The sequence below is a fragment of the Bos indicus genome, chromosome 19, assembly GCF_029378745.1.
Source record: "Bos indicus isolate NIAB-ARS_2022 breed Sahiwal x Tharparkar chromosome 19, NIAB-ARS_B.indTharparkar_mat_pri_1.0, whole genome shotgun sequence".
Classification (NCBI taxonomy): domain Eukaryota; kingdom Metazoa; phylum Chordata; class Mammalia; order Artiodactyla; family Bovidae; genus Bos; species Bos indicus.
In genome coordinates, this window is record NC_091778.1 from 18,903,026 (window position 1) to 18,929,483 (window position 26,458).

The window sequence follows — 26,458 nt, forward strand, 5'->3', positions numbered from 1 at the left end:
GCAGTACCTAGTACATTGCAGGCATTGATATATATTTACAGAAGCAGAGAAAAAGAAAGATGGGAGGAAAAGGGTAGGTGGATAGATGAAAGGGAGGGAGGGAAATGGATTGCAGAAGAATACTGTTAAAGAATGAACACTACAGAAGTAAAGATGGTATACACAGAAACTGATCTCTTAAGAGGGGGCTTCCCTGTGGTTCTGTGGTAAAGAACCTTCCTGCCAACGGAGGAGACACGGGTTCAATCCCTGGGTCAGGAAGATCACCTGGAGACAGAAATAGCACCCCAGTCCAGTATTCCTGCCTGGGAAATCCCGTGGATAGAGGAGCCTGGGGGCTACAGTCTGGGGTCACAAAGAGTCTGACAGGACGTCGTGACTAAACCACCACCACCACTCTCTTAAGAAGCTTGGCTATAAGGTGTGATGGGAGAGAAGACAGGAGCTACAAGGGCACTGACATTATGGGTGGTTTAATTGGCGGGTATTTCATGGCTTGTGGGGAGAAGAGAACGGTGGACTTTTTTGGTCTTTTACTTAATGAGGAGACTTGTACAAGCTTTTAGGCTGAGGAAAAAGCAGAGAGCTTCTAGGAGAGACTGAAAGTATTTCTTCAGCTCACCCAGGAAATGTTTATTGAGTACCAACAATATGCCAGGCACTATACCAGAGAGTCAGCAAGACAGACAAGAGTTCCTGTGCCAGGGCTTTTATGCTGGTGGGAATGGGGGGAGAGAAAGAGAGAGAAAGGATGATGGGCTATGATCCAAGGAAGGTGGAACCTCATGCTGATTGCTGCTTGCTCAGGAAGAGCAAAATATGTTAATGTTAGTCTAGGTCAAACATAATTATGGAGGTAAGACTGCTGGGGAAAAAACCACATGCATCCCTAAGCCTCTTAGATGCGTGGGTGTGTGTGTGTGTGACATGGAGGAAGAGTACAGCTGGATGTGTCCCAGGCATATTTGCCAAAAAGATTTCCCTCCTATGATAAGGTGGCGCTTTCAGGATATAGAAGTGGAACAGAGGCAGAAAAAGACGTGGCTGAGTCTCGGTCTAGCCAGTTGGCCTAAGCTTTTCTGGTATTTAGTCAATGACTCATTTCCCTTTTGTGTGGCTGTCTTAGCATATTCTGCCTGAAACTAGCTGTTACATCCAAATGGAAATAAAACACGTGATCTGGGCGTGCGCTGCATCTTGATTTAATCCACTTCATAATTGTATTCATGTTCGTTCTCTTCAAGTCCCGTAGTTCAGTCCATTTCACAGACTCCCCCCACCCCAGCCCGCCCCCTCGCCCAGAAGTCATTTCCTACCAGCCCTGTGTTTGGTTACGGTGAGTAAAATATTTTCAGTGTCAGAAACTATAGAGGATCTCATTTGTAACTCTAGCTGAATTCTGTTTCATAGGTATTATTAAGAACAAATGGCTGTGAATTGGATGAAAAGATTCTTTTCAAATTACTTCACTTTTATTATTTCTGTTTCTTTTATTGTAGGCTATCAGATACTTTTGAGAATTAGGCAGAGTATATTCACAAGTACCTTTATAAGTTACTTAGAAAACAAACCTATAAAGACTAAAAACATTGGACTCTGTGTGATCTGCTCTTTTTTTTACTGATGCAGAATTATAGAGGCCTTACTAATCCTCTGTGATTAACTGGAAAATTTTGCTTTAATCTTTGCAACAGGTTAGGTCATGAGACAGTGAACACTAAAAAAACAAATCACAACCCTGTAGTATCAAAATTTTTATGCTGAATATTGCTTCAAAGGAATCATTGCTCCAAGCTTAGAAAATCATTTTGGTTTTCACGATAATTGTAAAGAGATTTGATCTCACTTCTGGTAAATATTAAGCTTGGAATTGTTTATGTTTACATATTCCCTTTCATCAAATACTGAGTTGGGAATTTTTTTTTTTTAGTATTTTTATTTATTTGGCAACACTGGGTCTTAGCTGTGGCGTGCGGGCTCTTTAGTTCCTACACGTGGCCTCTAGTTCCCTGACCAGGGATCAAACCCAGGCCCCCTGCACTGGGAGTGCACAGTCTTAGCCACTGGACCACCAGGGAAGTCCCTAGGCACAGTTTTTTTTTTCTTATAGATTTGATGCTTTTCTCAGGGTTTGTTTTTTTGGGGTTTTTTTTGCACTTTGCAGCTCAATCTGGCCATACTCCCATAAAGTAGAGAATGTAATTAGCAGCATCCTTCATTTTACAGATGAGGAAAGAGAGGCACTTGGGTTAAAGAGGCTTGTCAGGGATCATTCAGGTAACACATATCTGCACATATTACAGAACTTGCCACCAAGGAGTGTAGAGTCTAAGGCATAGGCAGTTGAGCATTTCTGGAGTAAACCTCATTCCCTGGGGCAGAAAGAAATGATCCTCACAGCACTAAACACAGAACTTCGTGAAGCTGCAAGGTCAGTGTGGTATTCCTCCCCTGACCTTGCTAACATTTTCAGAAGCTGGATCACTGCTTACTGCCCTTCTTAAATGTTGGTATTTCTGTTTGGAACAGAGATGCATTTTTGTTGAGAGTATACGTCCACATGTGTGTATGATTTGAGTCTCACTCAAAACATAGCTTCCCCCTTACAGAACAAGCGTATGGACACCAAAGGGAAGGGGGGAGGTGGGATGGGGTGCGAGATTGGAATTGGCATATGTACACTGACACCACATATAAAATCGGTAACTACTGAGAACCTACCAGGTAGCACAGGGAACTCTATTCAGTGCCCTGTGATGACCTAACTGGAAAGGAAATCTAAAAAAGAAGGGATGCATATATAACCGATTCACTTTGCTGTACAGCAGAAACTAACACCACATTGTAAAGCAAGTGCACTCCAAAAAAGGTTTTACATAAATAAAATTATAAATGGTCACCAAGTTAAAGAAAGGGGGAAAAAAACACAGCTTCCCACTGGCTCTGGGGAACAGGTTTCTTCTGCACAGAGCAAATGGTCACAGAGTCAGTGGTCTGCTGAGATGCTCTTGTTGCGCTCAAGCAGACCCTAACCTAGTTCCTTCTCATCGCCCTCTTCTCCCACCCGTACCTGGATATCCTAGAGGACTCTCAGCCACAACCAAATGGCCTCAGTTTCGCGCTCAGTAGACGCTCCCAGGATGATTGCTCTTTGCTCATGGGCAGAACAGGCTTCTCTGAGAAAGCTGTCCAGATACAGACTGCTTTTAGTTAATTCTCCATTGCTGGTGATACCCAAGCTGAGAGCAGATAATGAGCTGGGATGTCCTAAAAGGGGTTGGTTAGTTGAAACAGAGAGTCATGAAAGGCTTTTTGTAATCCAGGCACCTATGATTCTCAGGCAACAGAAGTCACCTTTATGCCTGCGGGCACAGCACGTGTGATGTGGTAACACCTCTGCAGTATGGAAGAGCGTGGAATTTATTTAATTTACCTAATTGCTCTGAGCTGTACATTCCTGAGCTGTAAAATTGGAATAAAAATATCTGCCTCATGGGATTTTCATGCAGATAAATTTAAATCATGAAACAGAATGCAAAATGCCTGGTACAGTGTCTCTCATTTGCTAAGAGATGGTTATGTTTCAAATTCCCTGTATACCAGGTGCCATGGCATATTCAAAAAAAGACTTGATTTAACATGACATTGTAAAGCAACTGTCCTCCAATAAAAATTAATTAAAAAAACAAAAAAAAAACCTGAAAAATAAATCTTAAATATGGCAAGTCTTAATATATGTTTACATACCTATAGAATGCTAAATTAAAATTTTGATGAAATTTTTCTATTTTTCAGCCAGTTATTTGGTATTTAGTACCAAATTGTATCCTGTTTATAAGTAAAATATTTTTATCTCAAAAAAAAAAACTTGATTGCTACTCCGGATAAGAGTGTACTTTCTCTCTTTTTGTGTCTTGGTATTGGCATTTAGCAATAGCCTAGATAATACAAACAAAACAAAGCAAACACTTCATACTTGTGTTGCGTCTTTGAACTTGCATCCGGGCATTACTCATCTATCCATAAACCTTTAGGTTTTATAAAAGATGGACTATAAGAGAATTGAGTTGTTTCTGAGGGTCTCAAAAGGCAGAAGAACTCATTTGTTTCTATATTTGGAAGCACAAAGATTTGGGAAAGCAGTGGGTTCCCTTTAATCCCTATCCCTGACAGTTATCCCCCCAAAAATCTTTTGTCTGCTTCTCTAAGAAAGGTGTTGGAAAGGAGCCAGCATGTAGGCATTTAAAAGACAACTGGTTCAGAAGAGAAATGTGTGCTAAAAATACACCAAAACCAACAAGGATCCGTCTGAAAGCAGAATAGAGACTCTGCATGCTCTGCTCTGGATTTGCTTGGAGCCGTGATGGCTCAGTGTTATTTGGGGGAATGACAGTAATTATGGAGCTGGGGTGCTCCTCAGCAGAGACGGAGCTTGGAGTGGAGGGATGGTTTCCATGGCAATAGCATCAGCATCTGAATGACTTCCTGTCACAACAAGTTGGTGATTTAATGAGTTCATTACTGAATTCCAAAGAAAAACTAGAGAGTGGATGAGCTACTGTTCAGCCCTCCAAGTGCCTAAATCTATAGCTGGGAGAGCCATTTCTGTCAGCACAGCATCAGAATGAATAACTGCTCAGCGCCCTTATACAGGCAGCCTGCGGGATTCCAAGGTAGGGGAACCCAGGACTGAATCGGCAGCCACGTGGCCTGTGAGGGCCTCAGTGCCTGTTATTCTCGGAGTAGGAAAGCATCATGTGAGTCTCCATGCTAAGCTGGCCCTGTTCAAGCCTGATGAAATTAATGATCACAGGAATCTACCCCAGGATTTCAGATGTATACCCTCAAGTATCCCAAGTCCTTGAGGGGGGAAAAAAAAAAGCCAAGAAAAGAGAACAGACCTTAAATTCTAATTGTATACAAATAGAAGCAAGGGAGGAAAGTATGTCAGCCTACTTGTATTCTATAATACAATATAATGTAGAAAGAGAGACACTTAGCTTGGAACAAAAAAATCATCTGCATAACCTTTAGAAAGCAGGCCTGTCCTTCCTGTGGTCAATTGCATATGATATTTGAGCAGAGAGGTTATGTATTACAGTAAAAATGTATCAGAGTCATTCACAGCTTGCTGTCTTTGCTGGTGGAAATCCACCACCTTGCTGGTAAAGCAGTCAGGCCTTAGTCGGATTGATTAGGAGCAGAAGGGGGGCAGAGGAAGGGCATGGTGGTGATTCTCCAGGAGCAGCAGGTCAGTAGGAGGTGCCGTGGTTTTCCTATCCTGTCAGATCCATTTCCCCATTCAGTAAACATCGGACCCCTCAGAGGGCTCACAGCCTGATAATGGGGGCAGAGTCCATTCAGAGAGCAGCGCAGTAGAGGAGATGCTGCTGTTTGTTGACCACTGGCTGGACGCTGCCCCTGAGCCACGTGCTTTCCGTGAGCTTTTCTCCTTGAGCTTCTCGTAACCCCAAATGGGGCGGGTATTGCTCCCATTTTTCAAATGAGGAAGCTGAGACCCAGAGGAGCTGTGTCCCTCACCAGAGGTGCCCACGGCTGGTCAGCAGCAGAGTCAGGATTTCAGCTCAGTCCTCACTGACTCCTCAGCCCGTGTTCTTACCCACTCTCCACTTTAAAGAGAGGAGTAGACGGGAGGCCATCGTGTGCGGCAGGGAGAGGTCCGAGAGGATGGGGTGCTTGCGGGGACCTTGGAACATGGACAGATGGCGCCTTCCGCCCTCCCCTACGTGAAGCAGTGACTCTGCGTTGGTTCTGTAAGGCGCGTGGCCCAGGTCTATGCTCAGTACAAGGAACAGGAAATTTAGAGAAGGAAAAACCATGGAGAACTAAAAACACTCATTTTATTTTCCATCACATATTTTACTGAATCAACTAATAAGATAGAAAATTCGACTAATTTATATTTATATGCATGCCAAGTAGCTTGCTACAATCATGTTCGACTCTCTGTGACCCTATGGACTGTAGCCCACCAGGCGCCTCTGTCCATGGGATTCTCTGGGCAAGAATACTGGAGTGATGGGTTGCCATTCCCTCCTCCAAGGGATCTTCCCGACCCAGGGATCAAACCTGGGTCTCCTATGTCTCCTGCATTAGCAGGCAAGTTCTTTACCTAGTGCCACCATATATATTTAATATATGTATTAAATATCTAATATAGTATTCTAATATATGTGATATATGGAAGGAAGAGGGTGTGTACATGTGTGTACACATATGTACACATGTGTGTGCATATGCCAGTGCTGATTCTTTTCTGTTTTAATAAACAGAAGGAACACCTGGGCTTCCCTGGTGGTCCAGTGGTTAAGACTCCATGCTCCCAATGCAGGGGACCTGGGTTCCATCTCTAGTCAGGGAACTAAGATCCCGCATGCTGTGTGACATGGCTTAAAAAAGAGAAGGAAAAGCTGTTTCCTGACGGGACACCCATGCAGAATGTGTAGTTGGGTCTGCTTTGTCTGTGGGCAAATGTGCTGGCTTTCACACACGACATCTGGCATCTTTTCTCAGGATCCCTGAGAGCTAGTGGCCTTTCTGACTAACCGACAACATACACTGAGGCCAAGAGACAGTGGCTAGCATTTGTTTGGAGTACAACCCTAAGATGCGACCAGTGATGAAAATTTTTACCAACTCAGCCCTCCTTGGGTTTGGAGTTTCCTTTAAAATATGTCACCATTTCGTTAAGCCATGTGTGTACAATTTAGACAGTGTTCTTTAAAAAAAAAAAAAAGCCAGAGTCATATAAAACTAAGTAAGCCACGGGGGAGGGGACATAGGTATACCTGTGGCTGATTCATGTTGATGTGTGGCAGAAACCAACACAAGATTGTAAAGCAATTATCCTTCAATGAAAAATAATTAAAAAAAAATAAAGATACTACAAACCTTAAAAGAAGAAATTAAGCAAGCCTGTTTTGCTGTAATAGACACAGGAGTCTGTAATCAAGATTTAGCCCGGTTGCCCATAACAACTACAGAGTCCCTGCAGGGCGGCACTTCGTCGGGGGTACAGCGGGGGTGGGGGGTGCCTCTCACCTAGACTGTGACGCAAAGGGCATCCCGGAGTTGTGCAGAGTGGCAGCCCGCATATTCCAGATAATTCTCACCAGACACTCAAATCGGCACATCATGTCTTCTAATCACTGGAGTGGAGCTAAGGGTCCCCGAATCCAGCATCTCCTCGCTCCCCACGGCACCCTCCCCAGTGTGGGTGCCTCCGGGGTAGGGCGCTCACTACCTCTGAGGGTTAGAGGCGGTTTCACACAGGCCTCCCTGGACTCTTCACCAGCTGTGCTTATGTTACGGGGAATATTTAGAAAGGAGTTGTTCCTTCTTGTCCCCAGACTGTGGGCTTTTTTTGAGCATTACCTCCTACGGGGTTTGCAAATGCATTTTTCCCTATGCTGCATGGTGTGAATATCACGCTGGCTTTGCTCTTCAGCTGTCCCTTCCATTAAGTGCACGTGTCTGAACACGCACTTCAGTAAAGTGCTAATAAACCGACAGGGTCACAAGACAGGCCTGCGTCCATCCCTCCATCCCTCCATGGGAAGCAGGCGGCGGGCACGTCTGCACGTGTGCACGTGGAAGATAAGGCACGAGGCTGGTCGTGCCAAGCACCCCATCCCCAGAGAAACCGACTTCTTCAGCCCGGAAAACAAGAGAAAAAATCTTTGCTCTCTCCTGGGAGAGACTTTGCTCTACTGCTGGCACAGCAGTAATTCTCTTTAGGCCCAGCGGCCATTGAGCACGTTCACTTCTTACATTTTTGTCACTCTGCTTGGCACTGAGCATGGAAAGATGAATAAGACACAGCAGACAGATGCCACAGAGCATGGCGAGTGCCACGAGAGACTGTGTACCCAGAGCTGTGGGGGCCACAGCGGACCTGGCGGGAAGGGCAGGCGGTCTTAGATCCCGTAGGGGATGCTTCCTGGGAGACAAGGGCTCGGGAAACACAGAAGGGGAGGAAAAGAGGAACTAACCAGGTGCAGGCAGGGGGGAGTATTCTAGTGAAAGCAGGATGTGCTGAGCCTGTTTCAGGGGGCACTTAAGAGGTAGCATAGCTGGGGGCAGGGGATGCAGGGTGGCAACTGTCCTGAAAAGGGGTTAAGGGCGGTGTAAAGGGGCCAGAGGTAGGCCAGGACCAAGTCCCACAGTGATCCAAATGCCAGGCAGATAATAACAGTGGTCACATGTAGGGTATCTACAGTCCCAGTGCCAGGGACTGTGCTGAGGTCTTCCGTGCATGTTCTCTCATCCACCTACACCTTCTCATGGAACTGAGACTGGACCCAAGTGAGTGAGTGGACTGTCTGTCTACTGGTCTATCGTCTGTCTATGATAGAATTCACATGTCATAAACTTCACTCATTTAAAGCAGGTAATTCAATGGTTTTTAGTATATTCAGAGTTGTGTGACCATTACCACAGTCCACTTAGAACATTTTTATCACCCCACGTAGAAATATCAGGACTTCCCTGGTGGTCCAGTGGTTAAGAATCTGCCTGCCAATGCAGCAGGCACGGGTTCAATCCCCGGTCCAGGAAGATCCCACATGCCGCCGGGCGCCTAAGCCTGCACGCCACAACTACGAAGCCCAAGTTCTGCAGCCTGTGCTCCACAGGAGAAGCCACTGCAATGAAGCACCTCCAACTGCAGCTAGAGGGTAGCCCTCAGCCGCCACGCCTGGAGGAAGCCCATGCACAGCAGTGAAGGAAGACTCAGTGCAGTGAAAAATAAACACCTACATAATTAAAAAAAATAGAAATCCCATACCCATTGGCAGTCACCCATCCCCCATTCCCTCTAGACCCCTACCCCAACCAACCATTAATCCATTTCCTATCACTATAGATTTGTCTACCCTAGACATTTCGTATAATGGAATCATACAATACCTGGTCCTTTGTGACTGGCTTCTTCCGCTTAGGGTAGTGTTTTCAAGGGTCATCTATATTATAGCAATGTCTCATATTCCTTATTCCTTTTTATTGCCAAATAATATTCCATTATATGGATATCCTGCACTTTATGTATCCGTTTGTCAGTGGAAGAACATCTGAGTTGTTTCCACTTTGGGGATATTATGACTAATGAATAACCCACCAACAGTGCATGAAGGTTCCAGTTTCTCTGTTCCTAGCCAGGACTTGTTACTATCTGTCTTTTTTATTGTCACCATCCTAGCTAGTATGAAGTGGTGTTTCACTGTGTTTAGTTTGTATTTCCTAAGTGACTAATGATGGAGAGCATCTTTTTGTGTATTTTTTGGTCAGTTTTATATCTTCCTTCAAGAAATGTCTATTGCCCATTTAACAATTGTTATTTGTCTTTTTATTATCAAGTCCTAAGAACTCTTTGTATATTCTAGATAGAAGTTTCTTATCATTTATGTTATTTTCTCTGTGTGTTGTCTTTTCTCTTTCTTGATGGTATCCTTTGAAGCACAAAAGTTTTTAATCTTGAAGTCCAATTTACCTATTTTTCCTTTGTTTCCTCTGCTTTTGCTTTAGAGACTATATTTTTAACCAGTACATCATTTGAACTTGATCCTGGAAGCTATGGGTAGTCACTGAAAAGCTTCAAGTTGTAGAATAACTTAGGATTTTTTTTTTAAATCAAACTAATGCATGAGTAGGCTGATAATGGCTCCCAAAGATATGTCCATATCCTAATAGTACTCAGAATCAGTGAATGTTACTTATTTGGAATAAAGGGTCTTTGCAGATATAATTGGGCTTCCCTGGTGGCTCAGAGGGTAAAGCGTCTGCCTGCAATGCAGGAGACCTGGGTTCAATCCCTGGGTCAGGAAGATCCCCTGGAGAAGGAAATGGCAACCCACTCCAGTACTCTTGCCTGGAAAATCCCATGGACAGAGAAGCCTGGTAGACTATAGTCCATGGGATCACAAAGAGTCAGACACGACTGAAGTTAAGGATCTTCAAATTGGGAGATTATCCTAGATTATCCAGGTAGGTCCTAAGTGCTACAAGTGTGCTTATAAGAGAAAGGCAGAGGGAGATTTGACACTCACAGAGACAGTGATGTGAAGACAGAGAGAGAGACTGGCATAGTGCAGAAATGATGGCAGCTCCCAGAAGCTAGAAGAGGGGAAGAACCCTTGAATCTGTGAAGGAACATGGCCTTAGAAACATCTTGATTTCAGACTTCTGGCCTCCAGAATTAGGAGAGAGTAAATTTCTGTTTGAAGCCACCAGTTCAGTTCAGTTGCTCAGTCATGTCCGACTCTTTGCAACCCCATGAACCGCAGCACACCAGGCCTCCCTGTCCATCACCAACTCCCAGAGTTCACTCAGACTCATGTCCATCGAGTCAGTGATGCCATCCAGCCATCTCATCCTCTGTTGTCCCCTTCTCCTCCTGCCCTCAATCTTTCCCAACATCAGGGTCTTTTGAAATGAGTCAGCTCTTCGCATCAAGTAGCCAAAATATTGGAGTTTCAGCTTCAACATCAGTCCCTCCAATGAACACCCAGGACTGATCTCCTTTAGAATGGACTGGTTGGATCTTTTTGCAGTCCAAGGGACTCTCAAGAGTCTTCTCCAACACCACAGTGCAAAAGCATCAATTCTTCTGCACTCAGCTTTCTTTATAGTCCAACTCTCACATCCATACATGACCATTAGAAAAACCATAGCCTTGACTAGACGGACCTTTGTTGACAAAGTAATGTCTCTGTTTTTTAACATGCTGTCTATGTTGGTCATAACTTTCCTTCCAAGGAGTAAGCGTCTTTTAATTTAAGCCACCAAGACTGTGGTAATTTGTTACAGCAACGACAAGAACCTGATACAGTCTTGTTTTTTAAAAGTCAAATAGTGGGGAATTCCCCAGGAGTCCAGTGGTTAAGACTTGGGCTCTCACTGCTGGGGCCTGGGTTCAGTCCCTGGTCGGGGAATTAAGATCCTATAAGCTGCACAGTGTGCTCCCCGCCTCGCACCGCCCCCACCCCCTGCCAAAAAAAACAGTGGAAGGGTTTAAAATGAAAAGATACATAAACAACAGGCTCATGCTGCCATTTTTAAAAATTTATCAGGTTTAGACATTTTCTGTTAACCTTTGATTCTAAGAGATGATGGTTTATTTAGCTGTCTTTGGTCACTGCCTCCCAAGTATTATTAGTTTTTGTGGTTTTTTTTTTTCATTATCTTTAGTTTACTTTTAGTTACTTTTTACAACTCAAGATACTGCATTGTCAAATGTAAGATGTGCCATTATTGTCTGTTCCACCAAAGAAAACAACATTGCCAATTATACTTATAAGGTATTCTCAAGAGTAAGGTGTATCCCAGTTTCAAATACATTAGAACTTTTCTGGGGGTCCAGTGGTTAAGAATCTGCTTGCCCACTCAGGGGCCATGGGTTTTGATCGCTGGTCCAGGAAGACTCCACATGCTGAGGGGTTACTGAGCCCACTCACCACTACTAAAGGACGCACACCCCGGACCTCAAGAGAAGCCACCACAACGAGGAGCCCAGGCACCTCCGCTAGAGAGTAGCCCCCACTCACCGCCGCAGGGAAAGCCTGCAAGTAGCCGTGAAGACCCAGCACAGTCCAGAAATAATTGATTAATTAAAAGTATATAAAAATATATTAATGGTTGAAAGATGTGAGCTTTTAGAATCTGTGAAATACAAAAATATGTAAGAATCACTTTTTCATGCTCCATAAATTTCAGACCCATCTCTTCACACCACTACGTGGAATGAAGATGAAGACAGTGTCTTGCTTGAACTTCTGGCACCTAGAACTTTACTTTACATTGTTTCACACTTTGCTGATTGACCCTAAAGCTGAAAACCAATAACTGCTCTTTATATGACTATAACTTTATAAACATTGTTTCCTTCAGAGCCAAGCAGTATACCAGGATACATTTTCCTTCCCTGTGGATTCACTTCTTTCTCTAGGATCCCTTTGCTTCTTGATGATCAATCCTTGCTTCAGACTGTTCATCTCTTATCCCCTGATCTAGATGAAGAATACATCCTCACATCTTAGAAAAAGAGTCAAGATTTCAACATGGAAGGTTTTGAATAACATAAAGTTAAATGACTGTGACATGGATCACATAAGACCAAATTAAACACTTGAAAATCTAAAATTCTTTAGGTATGGTCAGTAGGGTTGTCTTAGGGCACTTAGGGCACTGGGAGGAAACAAGTCTGATGAAGTTACACTCTTAAGCATTTCTCCATTCCTTGGGTAAATCAAGTAAGACAGAACAGAGGAACATCTTTCATGAAACCACACATTTCTGGGTCAAAGGTGGCCTTTCAACTCCAAAAATAGAATTCTTCCCAACCTCCACTTCCTGCTGACAAGAAGTGTGAACGCTTCAATTTCTAACTGTGAAAGGATGAGATTCATCAGACTTTTTTTTTTCAAGCCACCAAAATGAAATCCTGGGTAATGAAGCTTAAAAAAGAAGTCAGTAACAATTGTTGGAATATTGCCAGTGTTTAAGGCTGTCAAGATCCCCTGGAGGAGGGCATGGTGACCCGCTCCAGTGTTCTTGCCTGGAGAATCCCCATGGACAGAAGAGCCTGATGGGCCACAGTCCAGGGGGTCACAAAGAGTCGAACATGACTGAGCAACTAAACACACAGAACAAAGGTTTTCAAGTGGAAAATTCTACAGATCAGACCCAGGTCTGATTCCAAGAAATAATTCAAACTTTAAAATGAAATATATACTGCATAATAATGTTTTCTTATTCATGCTATCTTTTTTTCCAACTTAAAGCTAATTCTGAGAAACTAATAAATTGGCATTGCCTTTAGAATCATCCATTTGAAAATCTGGGAAATTAAGCCAGGACGTAAGATTCATCACTCACTTAACCCTAACAGCCATATTTATGGTTCATTTTAATATCTAAACCAATAAGCATTCACTCACTTTATCCAGCTGTAATAATAAAAGTCAATTTGGAGTTTTAAATGACCTGATACAATAGGATCTTCGTTTGTTGTGCTCATCAAGATTGTGATTTCATGCTGGTTTCCTTTTTTCCAGACCTAGAAAATAACAGAATCAGAGTCTGTGGCTGGGAAACTTGTAATGTGCTCTCCTCTCTCTTACCATCCTCTGTCTCTCGTCTCTCCTGTCTTTAAGGACACACACTCTTCGCAGGAACAGGGTGATTCATAAGAAATTGGCCTTCTCCCTCTTGTTGCTACAGACTTGTTTCTGCAGGGAACACACCTGTGGATTCTCAAAGATTTTATTTAAATGTTACTGGGTTTCCTGTAAATATTATATTGTTTCTCTTTCTTCCAAAAGGTTGAACTCTGTTTCAAAAGTATGTTTTTCAGTTATCTGCTTGATTGCTTCATTATTTAATACATGCCTTGCAACAAATGCTCCCTGCTAGGTCATTAACTGAAAATTTAATCAGCAATTATACTTAAGTGAGCCAGAGATGCTGTGTTTTCAGTTTTGTGCATTAAGGTGACGTTTTCATGTAAGCTAAGCGTTTGATCTCATTTTCCCAAAGCACACCGTTGTCTTCTAACTCTGCTTATGCTTCTGGTACTGTTCTAACTCCAGATTTAATTGAGACAGAAAATAACCTTTAATGGAAATAGCATACATGTCTGACTAGGTGGGAAACTCCCTTTATATATAATATTCTCAGGCCAGCACTCAAGTGGCCACTGGATACAGCTGTACAGACTTATCCAAATGATTTTCATTTTTCTGGAGAACAAAACGTTTGTGTGTTAACTTTCCCTTCTCCGTTCATAGCTGGACACACAGATTGGCAAGGATACCACCTGTTGCTCCCTGCTGACTGAAGCACAGCAGCTGAGGGGCTGTGAGTTAACCATATTTTGCTCACTCAGTTCTTGGGGCCCTTCCACTGGTTCAGCCACACCAAAACATATGCCCATATCGACGGGGGGTTAAGAGGAGAGAGTGGAGGGATTTATTCAGTGATGGAAACACATCCCAGAGATGAGTTAATCTTAGCCCTAACATTTGTCATGGGAGCAGAAACTACCCCCACACACACCCTCTTCAGCTGTTTTTTCACTTCACCCTTTGCAACAGATGATTATAGAACTCATTCACAATCTTCTAGATATCCTCCCAGTTCAGGATTTAAACTTTCCATAGAAAGCACTCTTCCCTTGAGAAATAGAATCTTCATGGTCTACATCTACCCTCCTATTTGGACATGAATTTGAGCAAACTGTGGAAGGTAGTGGAGGACAGAGGAGCCTGGCGTGCTGCAGTCCACGGGGTCATGAAGAGTCAGACATGACTTAGTGATTGAACAACAATCACCACCACCCTCCTATTACATGCTCAGGGATGTCCCTCTCTAAAAAAGAACTGGTTTTTCCTAATTATGAAAGTAATTATCGCATGTACATGGGTAAGTTTTTTAAAAATAAATATATAGAAAAGTCTGAAGAAGAACATTAAAATCACCAGTGATTTTGCCATGCAGAAATAACTACTGTTGCTATTTTAGTATCTATGAAGTTGTGATGGAAAGCAACCTTCATAATTTGGTTTTCTCATTTAATATACGATGAGCCATTTTCTAGTAACACAAAACTTCAGTCCTTTTAAGGCTGTTTTTGTTGGCATTTTGGTAGTTTTCAAGATTTTTTATTGTACTTTGTGATGAGTATCCCACAATAGAAACATGTTGGCATTTCAGATTATTTCCTTAGGACTGTCTTGGAATATGGAAGGGGGTGATGAGGAAAGAGTATATTCTAGCAAAGGGAGAAGCAAGTGAAAGCTAGGGACACTGAGCAGGACTACAGAAGATCTGGAAATAGTTGAGTAGGGCTAGAACCCAGGGAGCTCGGGAGCGAGTGAGGAGCCAGAACGGGAGAGGTAAGCAGATCAGAGAGACACCGGAAACAGTTTGAACTTGTCCCTGAGGGTAATGAGGACTCAAGGAGAGCTTCAAGCCAGAGATCATATTTGTAACTTACATGTTTATATCTGTGTAGGATCATTCATCTGGAGGGGAGGCAGGGAGATGGAAAGGAAGCTGTCACAGTGATTTGGGTGAGATGCTATGAAAGTGTGGACAGTGGAGTGGAAATAAGGGTGAAAGAGGCAGATTTGAAAGAAATTAAAAGGTAAAGATGCAGGACGTGGTGATGGATGGCTGCGGCATGAGAGTGAGTATGGAGTCTGGGAGCGTCTACAGGCTTCTCAGGTGGGTGGGTGTACAGTAAACCAGCTGCCACCCATCCAAGGGGAGATGGCCTGTAGGAAGCTGAATCTAAGGCTTGGGGTTCACATGGGCTAGAGGTGTAGATCTGGGGGCTATCAGCATATAGAAATGAAGCCATATGGATGGAGGAAGAGAGGAGAGGTGGGAACAAGGAGAAGGTTACAGAGCAGGAAGACAAGGGACTTCCCCATGGTCCAGTAGCTAAGACTCCTCACTCCCAGTGCTAGGAGCCTGGATTCAATCGCTGGTCAGGGAAGTAGATCCCACATGCCGAAACTAAGAGTTCACATGCTGCAACTAAGACCCAGCACAACCAAATAAATAAATATTAGGGGGAAAAAAAGAACAGGAAGATGAGAACATGCTGTACCGCAGAGGCCATGTGAGACAGTGTTCGAAAGCCACCACGTCAGGCACTTCAGGGATGTTGAGAGACAGGAACAAAGGTAGAAAACCAGCTATTGACTGAATTCATTGACCTGGCCTGGAAAACCCGAGGAAGCAAGGTGCCATCATGAAGGCCAGTTTCTTAAAGAGGATCTCTCGTTCATTTAGTGAAAGTTGTTCAGTCGTGTCTGATTCTTTGCCACCCCATGGACTGTAGTCCATGGAATTCTCCAGGCCAGAATACTGGAGTGGATAGCCTCTCCTTTCTCCAGGGGATCTTCCCAACCCAGGAATTGAACTGGGGTCTCCTGCACTGCAGGCAGATTCTTTACCAACTGAGCTACCATTTAGTGCCACCATGCAAAAATATCCTTAATGTGGATAAAGGTACAGAATTATTTTACCCCCAACAATGGGAGCAGAGGGTCTCAGCCCTGCTGTGGCAGAATGGACTCACCAGCTTCTACATACTCTAAGGTGCACATAGAATTTTTAGTGAGACCACCTACCCCATGGAGCTTCCCTCATAGTTCAGTCGGTCAAGAATCTGCCTGCAGTGCAGGAGACCCAGGTTCGATTCCTGGGTCAGGAAGATCCCCTGGAGAAGGAAATGGCAAACTACTCCAGTATTCTTGCCTGGAAAATCCCATGGACAGAGGAGCCTGGCAGGCTACAGTTTATGGGGTCTCAGGAGTCAGACACAACTTAGCAACTAAACGACCAACCGCTACTCTACCCCGTACTGTTTTTCTTGGACTTTGAATATTCGCCCATCTATGCTTCTTAGATTAATCCAAATTCCCTACCATGGGTGCCTCTTTTAAGGCCATAGGTCACCACCATACTGTTCCATCTGCTACAAACACTCTTAATTTCTAAATTTGTCACTGAGTAGGCCCTATTAGTAGCAGATATAAACTTGTGTTGGGACTTCTTGGCGGTCCAGTGGTTAAGACTCTGTGCTTCCACTGCAGGGATCATGGGTTTGATCCCTGGTTGGGGAACTAAGATCCCACATGCTGCACAGTGCAACCAAAAAATTAGTTAATTAAAATAGATTTTAAAAATAATAAACTTGTGTAGAGGTTACAGAGAAGACAGATCTTGTCTGGTTGAAAGAAAAAAGATGGAGATCAGAAAGGGGTTCCAAGAAAGATTCACATTTTTATCATTCCTTGTCTCTGACACTTGTTTCCAAGAACTGCCTTCTCCAGGCTTAAGCCGGAACTTGTCCGTGGAACTCTCAGCAACCATAATGGAGCCAGGGATGGTGCAGGGCAGGGCTTTGAGAGTCTTCTTACCCTACAGGAGCACGATGGATTAAATACCACGCCACAGCAGATCGGTTCTTTGGTGATGATGTTTTGCAGCCACATAATGGTATGGCCATTAAGAGCAAATGTAAGCTTTCCATCTAGTGACCTTGAAGATAGTAAAAGGTTGTGATTCCTGATGCTGCCGTTGAAACATGAATTTTTCCTGTTCAGTAAGCGAACAGCATGGAAAATAATAAGTGGTAGTTAATATTCTAGTTGAAATGTTGTCCCAGTCATTCTTGTCCACCTTTCAGCATTATTTCCTGCGTATATTTTGAATCCCTTTCCCCGTGCTGGTCATGCTCGTCAGGTGTTAGAATGATCTAGCCAGACCCTCATTGAATGCGTCTCCTGGTATTCATCATGGTGCATGCACGTGGCCTTTTTGTTTGATTAATACAGAAGGTTGTTAGTGCTGAGCCAGGTTTAGAAAACTGGGATTGATATCTCCAAATGGTGAGCTCATCTCATGTGTTTCAGGAGAAGCAATGACCTTTGTAGAATCTTTTTCCAACATTCTTACTTGCCCTTCATCAAGGTTTATTTAGTATGTCTGGGTAAGCTTGCTCTATAGATCAGAACTCTTTCAGATGAAGCAGCTGTTTTAAACCCAAAATCGAATATCCTGAAAAGAACTCACAGAGTTGTAGGACCCTGGGTGCTTAAGCACTTGAAGCAAGACCCTTTTTCTTCCCCATAATCAGACTCTTGCTCTCCTCCCCAGAGTCTCTGTGCGTTGGCCTCATTCTGTCTTACTACAGGCTTCTTCCACACAGAGGACATCATGGCCATGGGCAGTGGCAGGCTTGTATTGTGCCAGCGTAGCAACCTAAAAGGAAGGGAAAATCTTTCCTACTTCAAAATCTGTGGAAACCAAGGAACGCCTCTGATTGGTCCACCCTGAATCACATGACCTCTGCCCAGGCTCCAGCCCTGAGGCTGGAGTGTGTGGTCCTGTCATGGGCAACTCTGCCTGTGGCTGCTGTTGGGGTGAATCAGTTCTCTAGAAGGAGGCAGACAAAAATCAATGTTGGCTGTACTTAATATCAAGATGTTCTTTTCTCTTGAATAATGTGTCTCATTGTTGTCCCAGAGTATCCTGATGAGTCATAATGAAATTAGTATATTCTTGGAATTAAGCTAACAGTCTGTATTTTTTTCTACCCCTCAGAGTGTAAGTTTTTATATTTCCTTATGCTGTATATTGTATGTTGAGGCACAACCACTGTAGCTTTAAGAGTGCTTTCACATACATTATCTCGTTCAATTGTTTAAACAAGCCAAGCCATTGGTAATTACGTTAAATCTCCTTTGCAGATGGACACAAAGACTGAAACCCCAAGATCACAGAGGCATAGAACTCAGGGCTTGATGAGCACAGGTCTTCTGGGCCCTTTGCTAGTTCCTCCTGGGATCAGTGCCTTAAGACATCTGTCACCTGTGTCTTTGCTTGGCTCTTTTTTTTTTTTTTTGGTTTACTTGGCTGTGCTGGGTCTTAGCTGCAGCATGCACACTCTTAATTGCAGCATGTGGGATCTAGTTCTCTGACCAGGGACTGAACCTGGGCCCCCTCCGCTGGCAGCACAGAGTCTTACCCACTGGAAGTGAAAGTGAAAATGGAAGCGTTAGTCCTTAGTCATGTTGGACTCTTTACGACCCTATGGACCATAATGGCCCACCAGGCTCCTCTATGCATGGGATTCTCCAGGCAAGAATACTGGAGTGGGTTGTCATTTCCTCCTCCAGGGGAGCTTCCCAACCCAAGGATTGAAGCCAGGTCTCCCGCATTGCAGGCCAGTTCTTTACTGTCCGAGCTACCAGGGAAGTCCCTGGTTTGGCTCTTCTTATTTGTATTTGTTTCTCCCCGGAGAATAGAAACTGTGCTATCTACAGCTGGCCCTTGAACAACACAGGGCTGGGGTACAACGCTCCACACAGTCAAAAATCCAGGTGGGTGTAACTTACAGTCGGCCTTCCATATACTTTGTTCCTCTGTATCCACGATTCATCCAGTCTCAGATGGTATAGTCCTGCCATATTTTCTATGGAAAATAATCCATGTATAAGTGGACCTGCACAGTTCAAACTCATGTTGTTCAAGGGTCCACTGTTCTTCCCCTGCAAACCTATATGCAACCTCCTCTAATGCTGTGGACACTGTGCATGCTAAGTAAGTGGCGCTGAGTCAAGGGTTTAACATATTATCGTTCAAGTGTCAGTATAGCTGGGAGCCTGGGGCTGTGGGACCAGTCACAGTGAGGGGACTGGTTCCCACGCCTGTTGAGCCTTGGGAAGTCTGCACAGGGCTTCCTCCACGGCCTGGAGCAGCTCTCTCACAGGAGAGCTTCTGGCATCGCTACCCAGGCCATGGAGAGAGTGGCCTTCTCTCACCTCCCACACCCCTTTGTCTTCCCTAGGAGGGACCACAGAAACGCCTTAACCTCCTAAGCCAGAAGCTGTTCCTTAAGCTGAATGGCAGCCACCCACCCTACCCCGAATGCCACAGCAGCCCAAAGATCCCGCCCACCCAAAGGAGCTCACCCATCACCCGGGCTGGTCGCATCCACATAGCACACCCAGTGGTCGATGCCCCGTAGTCCTCTTTTTAAAACTGAATCACCCATTCAGCTCAGTGCCCTGTGATGACCTAGGGGGCAGGATGGGGGTGGGGTGGGAGGGAGGCTTGAGAGAGAGGGGATGCAGGTGCACACGTGGCTGGCTCACTCTGTTGTGCAATAGAAATGGATACATTATAAAGCAGTTATACTCCAGTAAAATAAAGTGATAAATAAATCACTCACCTAGGAGGATAATACATCCCTAGGGAAGAGTTTGGGGACAGAACAGAAAAAGGGTCAGGCCTGCCTTTTCCCCTTATTCTTCCTGAGGAAGCACCTTCTCAGAGCTGCAAGCAGGACCTTCCTTTTCCTTGTTCTGGGGGGCATGTTCCTCTCCCTTCTGTCCAGGATGCTTGCACCTCAAAGGGAAGCCTCCCCTCACTGCCTTTGGCTTCCCCTCTTGTCTCCATCGTGCATCTGTGATGCCCTCCTGACCCTCCCTGACTAAGCTGGGGGAGATGATCTCACACTTTTTTTCAGCTGGCAGCTGCCTGTTCCAGTTTGCAGTGAATTAACTCTAGAGTCAGTGTAACACCACAAAGCTAGATACAAGCAGTTGCTCATTCAAATCCAGGAGAGAGGTGTGTGTGTGTGTTCAGAATTCTGATACAGGCTCCATGTAGTGAATACTGTGAAATGCTTGTTGTTCTCTCTACTGGCCCCACCCTATAATGCTTGTTGGAAGAGTCAGAAGTCTCATCAAATGGCTTAGAAGCTAAAACTGTAGCTTAGCTTCTCCCTGCTGCTTTAATAAATAACCACAGACTTGGTGGCTTAAACAGCAGAAATGCGTTTTCCCAAGTGCTGCAGACCAGCAGTGCAAAATTAGTATCACTGATACAATTCTGACCCAAACTCAGAGGGTCAGCAGGATTGTGCTCCTCCCAGAGACTCTAAGGAAAAATCCGCTCCTTGCCTCCTCCAGCTCCTGGGGCTGCCAGCATCCCTTGGTTTGTGGCCACATCATTCCAGTCTCTGGGGTTTCCCAGGTGGTGCTAGCAGTAAAGAACCCACCTGCTAATGAAGGAGATGCAAGAGACGCAGGTTCAATCTCTGGGTCAGGAAGATCCCCTGAAGGAGGAAATGGCAACCCACTCCACTTTCTTGCTGGGACAACCCCATGGACAAAGAGGAGCCTGGCAGACTATAGTCCACAGGGTCGCAAAGAGTCTGACATGGCTGACCATCTGAGCACATTCGTCTCTGCCTCCCTGATCACATCGCCTTCTCTCCTGTCCATGTCAAATCTCCCCCTGTCTCCCCCTTAAAAGAACGCTTATGGGATTTCCCTGGCAGTCCAGTGGTTAAGACTTTGCCTTCCAATTCAGGGGGTGCAGGTTCAATCCCTGGTCGGGGAGCCAAGATCCCACATGCCTTGTGGCCAAAAATATAGAACAGAAGCAATATTATAACAAATTCAGTAAAGACTTTTAAAATGGTCCACATCCAAAAAAAAAAATCTTAAAAAAGAACATTTGTGATTGCTCTTAAAATCCACCTGGATAATTCAGGATACTCTCCCCATCTCAGGAGCCTTATGTAATCACAGCTGTAGCATCCTTGTTTTGCAGTAGAATGTAACATTCACAGGTCCCAGGGGTCGGGGTGTGGCTATCTTTTGTGGACCCATCCTTCGGACTGCCCTCCTGCCCAGCCCCATATTCCCACACACACCACCCCCACAGGTTCTACAGGGTTCACCACCCTGCCTTTCGACTTCCTCCTGAAGCTGAGGAGCCCAGCTTCCCAAACTGCCCTCGTACCTTCTGTCTTCTTACTTTCTGCCACTTGCAGTAGCCACAGGGCCCTGGGTGTCTTGCGGCCAGCCCTCCAGAGGGCAGAAGACATTAAACATTTCCTCCCATCAGGACCCCCTCTTCCCCTGAACCACTGGCTGGTGGGGCAGGACAGGCACACGCCTTACGCTGGGGAAGACCCCCCAGCAGGTCAGATTTGTTGCCATGAGAACCAAGCTGTTTCGCTTTTGCTTAGATTCATCTCACGCAGGAAAACGCCTTGCCTCTGCGTGTCTGCCGGGGCATCTCTAGAATGTCAAATCAGTGAGGGTAAGCAGCAGATCCTTGGCTCCTGGTCCACGGGGCCTGGCAGTATCTCAACACACTAGACACCTGGCCCCACCCATCTTGCCCACACCCCTCCCCGTGGTGGTGGGCCTCCACCAGCCAGTTATCTCACCAGCATGCAGGGCGGATCTGGTGACACCAGACACAGCTGCAGATGCCACTGGTGTCGTTCTGAAGCCCTACGTTTGCACGGAAGTCTTGTTCCCATGGCCTTTTTGCAGGCAAAAAGTTGAATCCCGTGCCAAATCCTGTGTTGCGGTTCTACAAGTCGTGCGCTGTTGCCATAAACACCGTGTATACTGCTGCGTAAAAATTATCATTTGATGGTGAGGGCTGGGGAAAGACAGCCATTGTGGAAGGATGAAAAACAGTACCGTGAAAAGTCGGCGTCGAGAAGCTGTGTGGCCCTGTTGATAATCGCGGCCCTGGCGTCGTTTCCTATCTGCTGGGAGCAGAAGGGTGGGGCGGGCACGAGAAGGGACCTTCGTGGGGACTGTATGTAGAAGAACACTGCCTCTCCACTGTAAGAATTCTCTTGAAAGGAACAGAAAACAGTTCCACATGATCAATCAGAGCTGTTTTGGGGGTTTTTGTTGGGTTTTTTTGTTTTTTTTTGGTTGAAAACCTGTGGTGTCTCCCTGTCAAAAAGAACCATGCCTTGAAAATAGGGCTCCAAACTTACCAGCCCACAAAAAAAGAAGGCTTCATGAAGGAGAATGATTAGGAGACCCAGGCAAAGTCTGTAGCTCCTACCAGTTATCCCGCCCACATTTCCACTTTCCCTTGATGTGTTTCCCTCAGACACAGACACTACCCAGGCGTCGACAGCATCACATTTCATCCCTATAAATACAATTGAAGATTTTTTTTTTCCAAACTCAGAACCAAAAAAGGATTTCATCTGAATAGCTGGGTTAGAGAACTTGATTTGAGGAACAAAGAGTTTCATACGGTCTAAAAAAATATATAGGAGGGGAGAAAAAAAGAGGCAGTTCTTGATGAGTCTGAAATATTATTCAGCAAATACTTACAAAGCACCTACTATGTGCTGGGCCAGACACTGGGCTGGGAAGTGGAGACACAGCAGCAGTAAACCAGACCCTGACCCTAGATTACAGTCTAACGGGGGTGGGGTTGGGGGGTACTGGATGAGGAAACAGACGATTACAATCTAACACGTTTAAGTACAGAGAGAGACAACCCTGCCTTGAAGGATCGGAGAAGACTGCCAAAAGATATGCTGACGTTGAGACGCAAATGACAAACAGAAGTTGGTCTGGGGATTTCCCTGGGTGGTCCAGTGGTTAAGAGTCCGCCTTCCAAGGCAGGGAACAGAGTTTTCATCCCTGGTCGAGGAACTACGATCCCACATGTTGTGGGGCAACTAAGCCCGAGTACCACAACTGCTGAGCCCGAGAGAGCCCGTGCACGCAACGAGAGTAAGCCACACACCGCAGCGAAGATCCCGCACGCCGCAACTAAGACCCAAGGCAGCCAAGTAAATAGATACGCTTTTGAAAAAAAGAAGTTGGTCTGGAAAACGGACCAAGGGCCTTCCAGGTGGGAACAGTGTGTGCAAAAGGCCTGAAGGCAGAAGCACCACGGCAGAGGGGTGTATGTGGGTGGACCCAGAAACGAGTAGCTGCCTGACCCAGAGACAGGGAGGTAAGCAGTGGGTGGGAGGAGGTGGAGAAAAGAGAGAGAAAAGCAGGCGGAAGCATGTGGTCCAGTACGGCTCTTCGCCAGGCTGAATAACCCAGCCTCCTGTACGTTTAAGCGGGTATCACTGAAAGTAGGCTCCCCACGGCCCGGCAAGCTGCCTCATCCTCCCCGCTTTCTTCCTGAGACCCCCCAAGAGACCATGGCCCCCATTTCTCAAATTGGAAAGCTGGGGGAGGGGTGGGCTTAAGGAAACTGTCAGAACCAGAGCCCACCACCCTGTCTCTCATCCAAGACCTGAGAGTTCTGGGGCAGAGAAATTTCAGTCCCGGAAACTGAACTACAGCTTCCCTTCTAGCAGGGTTCTGGATTCAACACTCACCTGGAGCAGGTGCTAAGACAGTGATGCACACAGCTCAGGCGTCACACCCACAGCTCCAGGGGGTTTGGTGGGGGAGTTCTTGAGATCACCTGAAAAAGACACAGGGAATTTTAGAGAGCACCTGACGAGAAATTCAAGTAACACTGACTGGAAATCCACCCACGGCAGCTGCTCTCCCCAGCTGCATGCCATGTGGTGACCACGTTCGAACAGTTTTGACTCAATGAGGCTAAAAATAACCAGGAATGTAAAACCCTTCAGGAGTCAGGTCTGTAAATGAGCTAGCCCGAGAAATCCACAGGGGGAAGGGGAAGGAGAGAGAGGGGAGGTTTGTCTTTGGGCCACTGGATCAGGGGTCAGAAGAGTCATCACCTGAGTGGCTGAAGAAGTAACACTCCTAGACCCCGAGGACCTCGCCATTCCCCTTCCAGATCAGTTGGTTGAACACTGTGGTACCCACTTCACAGATGGTGAAAAACATATGGCTCCCCCGCCGCCACCCCGTCCCGAACCCTTTCAGACCTAGGCTTGCTAATCTCAGCTCTAATCCAAGTCCGGAGCCTTCCTATGGAAAATGAAAGCAATGAAACGCACAGATAAGTAACTTCCTCCTTATTCCCATCCTCCACCTCGGCCCTGGGCAACGTGGAGAGAGCTTGTGCAGCTCTGCTAAGAAGCAACCCTTTGTTTTTAGTTGTGAAACTGAGACTGGGACTTTCTCACCAGTGGAGGCAAGAGAAAGGTGACATCAGAAGGAAGCATGCTTCACCAGAGACAGAAGCAAAAGGATGCTTTTTTTTTTATCGTGGGAAATTCAAAAAGATACAGATACTCATTTACTTAAAGAAAATAGATATGCTTTTCCATGCAGAGAAACCACCCATAAATATTTTTTACTGCACTTTTCTGGTAAGAAAAAATGAAGTTGGCCCTGGTTGTATTAGCTCCGTGGTCTTCATAATAATAGTAACCCTTATGAAGCGTTTATGCTCCAGGCACTGCTGAGAAAGTTCTTTGCCACTGATCACGATTTTTTGATTTTCACAAAAATCTACATGCGGGGTGATACCCCTATTATCCCCATCTCATGATGGAGGAAACTGAGGGCTGGACAGGTTTAGAAGTTTGCCCCCAGGCACACGGCTTGTCAGTGGAGAAGCAGTTATTTGTTCCCACCAGACTCACTGAAGAACTGGTCCTCTGAATAGTTCAGTTCCCCAGCCTCTGGGCCATGGATTTCCTGTCAGATCAGTGGCGGCATTAGATTAGAAATAAAGTGCACAGTGAATGCAGTGCCCTTGAACCATCCTGAAATCATCCTCCCTGCATCCACGGGAAAATTGTCTTCCACGAAACCAGTCCAAAGGATGAGGACCGCTGCTTTAGTTCACTGCCTCTGGTTTTATTATTTTGTCACAAAGGCTAAATGGACCGATTTTTAGAATCTTCTCAATTTCCTGTGAAGACTTTTTCTGTTTTTCATTTGCATTTTGCTCTTTCTCTGTTGGTGAGATTTGGTATTTCTGCCCTTTCCTTGCCTCTCTTAAAGTAGATGAATGGACGCCAAGTTGGAAACCTGAGGTCTGGGTGTCAGTTTCACTTCCGCCGCCACCTACTAAGTGATCTCACCCAGTTCACGGCCTCTTTGGGCCCGGCTCCTTATCCGGAACGTGAAGCTGTAAGAGTCTAATGAAGGTCTGTTCCTGTACTGAATACCCCCCATTGTCTTTCCTCTCACCCCTCCTGTCTTTCCATGTCCTCATCTCTCTTTCCTTCTCATCCTGGCCACTAGCAAGCCCTCAGGCCCTCTGTCTTCTGCATCTTTGGTCCTCTGTCTTATATACGGTGGGGAGGCAGGGGACGTGGTGTGAGAGCACATCCTTGTCAAGAGGTCTAGGGACTCAGATCATAAGGAGATGGATGAGCAGGATGATGTAACTCAGTGGAAGGCACAGGTGGAGTTGGCCCTCCTCAGAAGTCTAGGATAAATCAGTCTTGGCTTTGGGACGTCTCCACCTCTGCTCTAGCTTTTCCTCGGTCTCCCATCATTGGTGTCCTCATCCTGCCCCGTGGCTTCATACCCCAGTGCCCTTTGTACCAGTTCATCCCATCCTCCTCCCGTCTCACCCCATCTTGGCATCACGTGGTACTCGTTCTGTACGCCATTCCCCAGGACTCTGCTCTGTTTAGCAAACGGTATGTCTCATCTTCCTAATACATTTACCCAGCATCCCTTCCAAGCCCTGTAATGCTCTAACTCGTCTTAAGAAGCATCTAAAAAATTAAGAAGGCCTTCAAGAGATTAGAGTGGTTTGGGGCAGAATTCCTTTATTCTGATCATCGAGGCACCTTCTTTTGGTCCAAAGGTTTTCTAGCCCTGAATCCAGTGCTTTCCACTCATGAATAGGAGACAACAACAGGCCTCCCGTGGTGAGATGGGAATTGGGACAGCAAGTAGGGGGTTACCACATTTTATTATGAATATGTGAAATAGTTCAGGGAAACTGCGATTTATTTAATCCAGGTTGGCTGGTTAGAATTCGATGGACAAAGAAGCAATCACGAGCCACGTCTAAGCCCATTAAGGTTCTCCCAAATCATTTTAAATTATTGGGCATTCATTTCACTAGTGTCTGTATTTAATACTCCTGGAAGCACCAGCTACTGAGCAAAGGAGCAACTTATAGGAGGCTGTGAAAATTCCTCTTCCTTTAACTTCCTCAGAGTTCTTTGCAGTTTGCTGATGATTGCGTG

At 45.4% G+C, this 26,458-nt stretch overlaps 1 protein-coding gene and 1 long non-coding RNA gene across 3 annotated transcripts in view; one reads left to right on the forward strand and one right to left on the reverse strand.

Moving 5' to 3' along the window:
* MYO1D (myosin ID) overlaps positions 1–26,458 on the forward strand; it is a 357,348-nt gene that overhangs the window by 303,952 nt on the left and 26,938 nt on the right. The window lies entirely within an intron of this gene.
* On the reverse strand, positions 1,304–24,567 carry LOC139177511 (uncharacterized). 2 transcript variants are annotated; one of them, XR_011561926.1, is made up of 3 exons: positions 19,503–24,567; positions 18,927–19,003; positions 1,304–18,559 (listed from the first exon to the last, which is right to left on the reverse strand). It is a non-coding gene; the product is annotated as an uncharacterized lncRNA (long non-coding RNA). The 2 variants fall into 2 exon arrangements; XR_011561925.1 differs by having other exon boundaries at positions 1,304–19,003; positions 19,503–22,197; positions 23,705–24,559.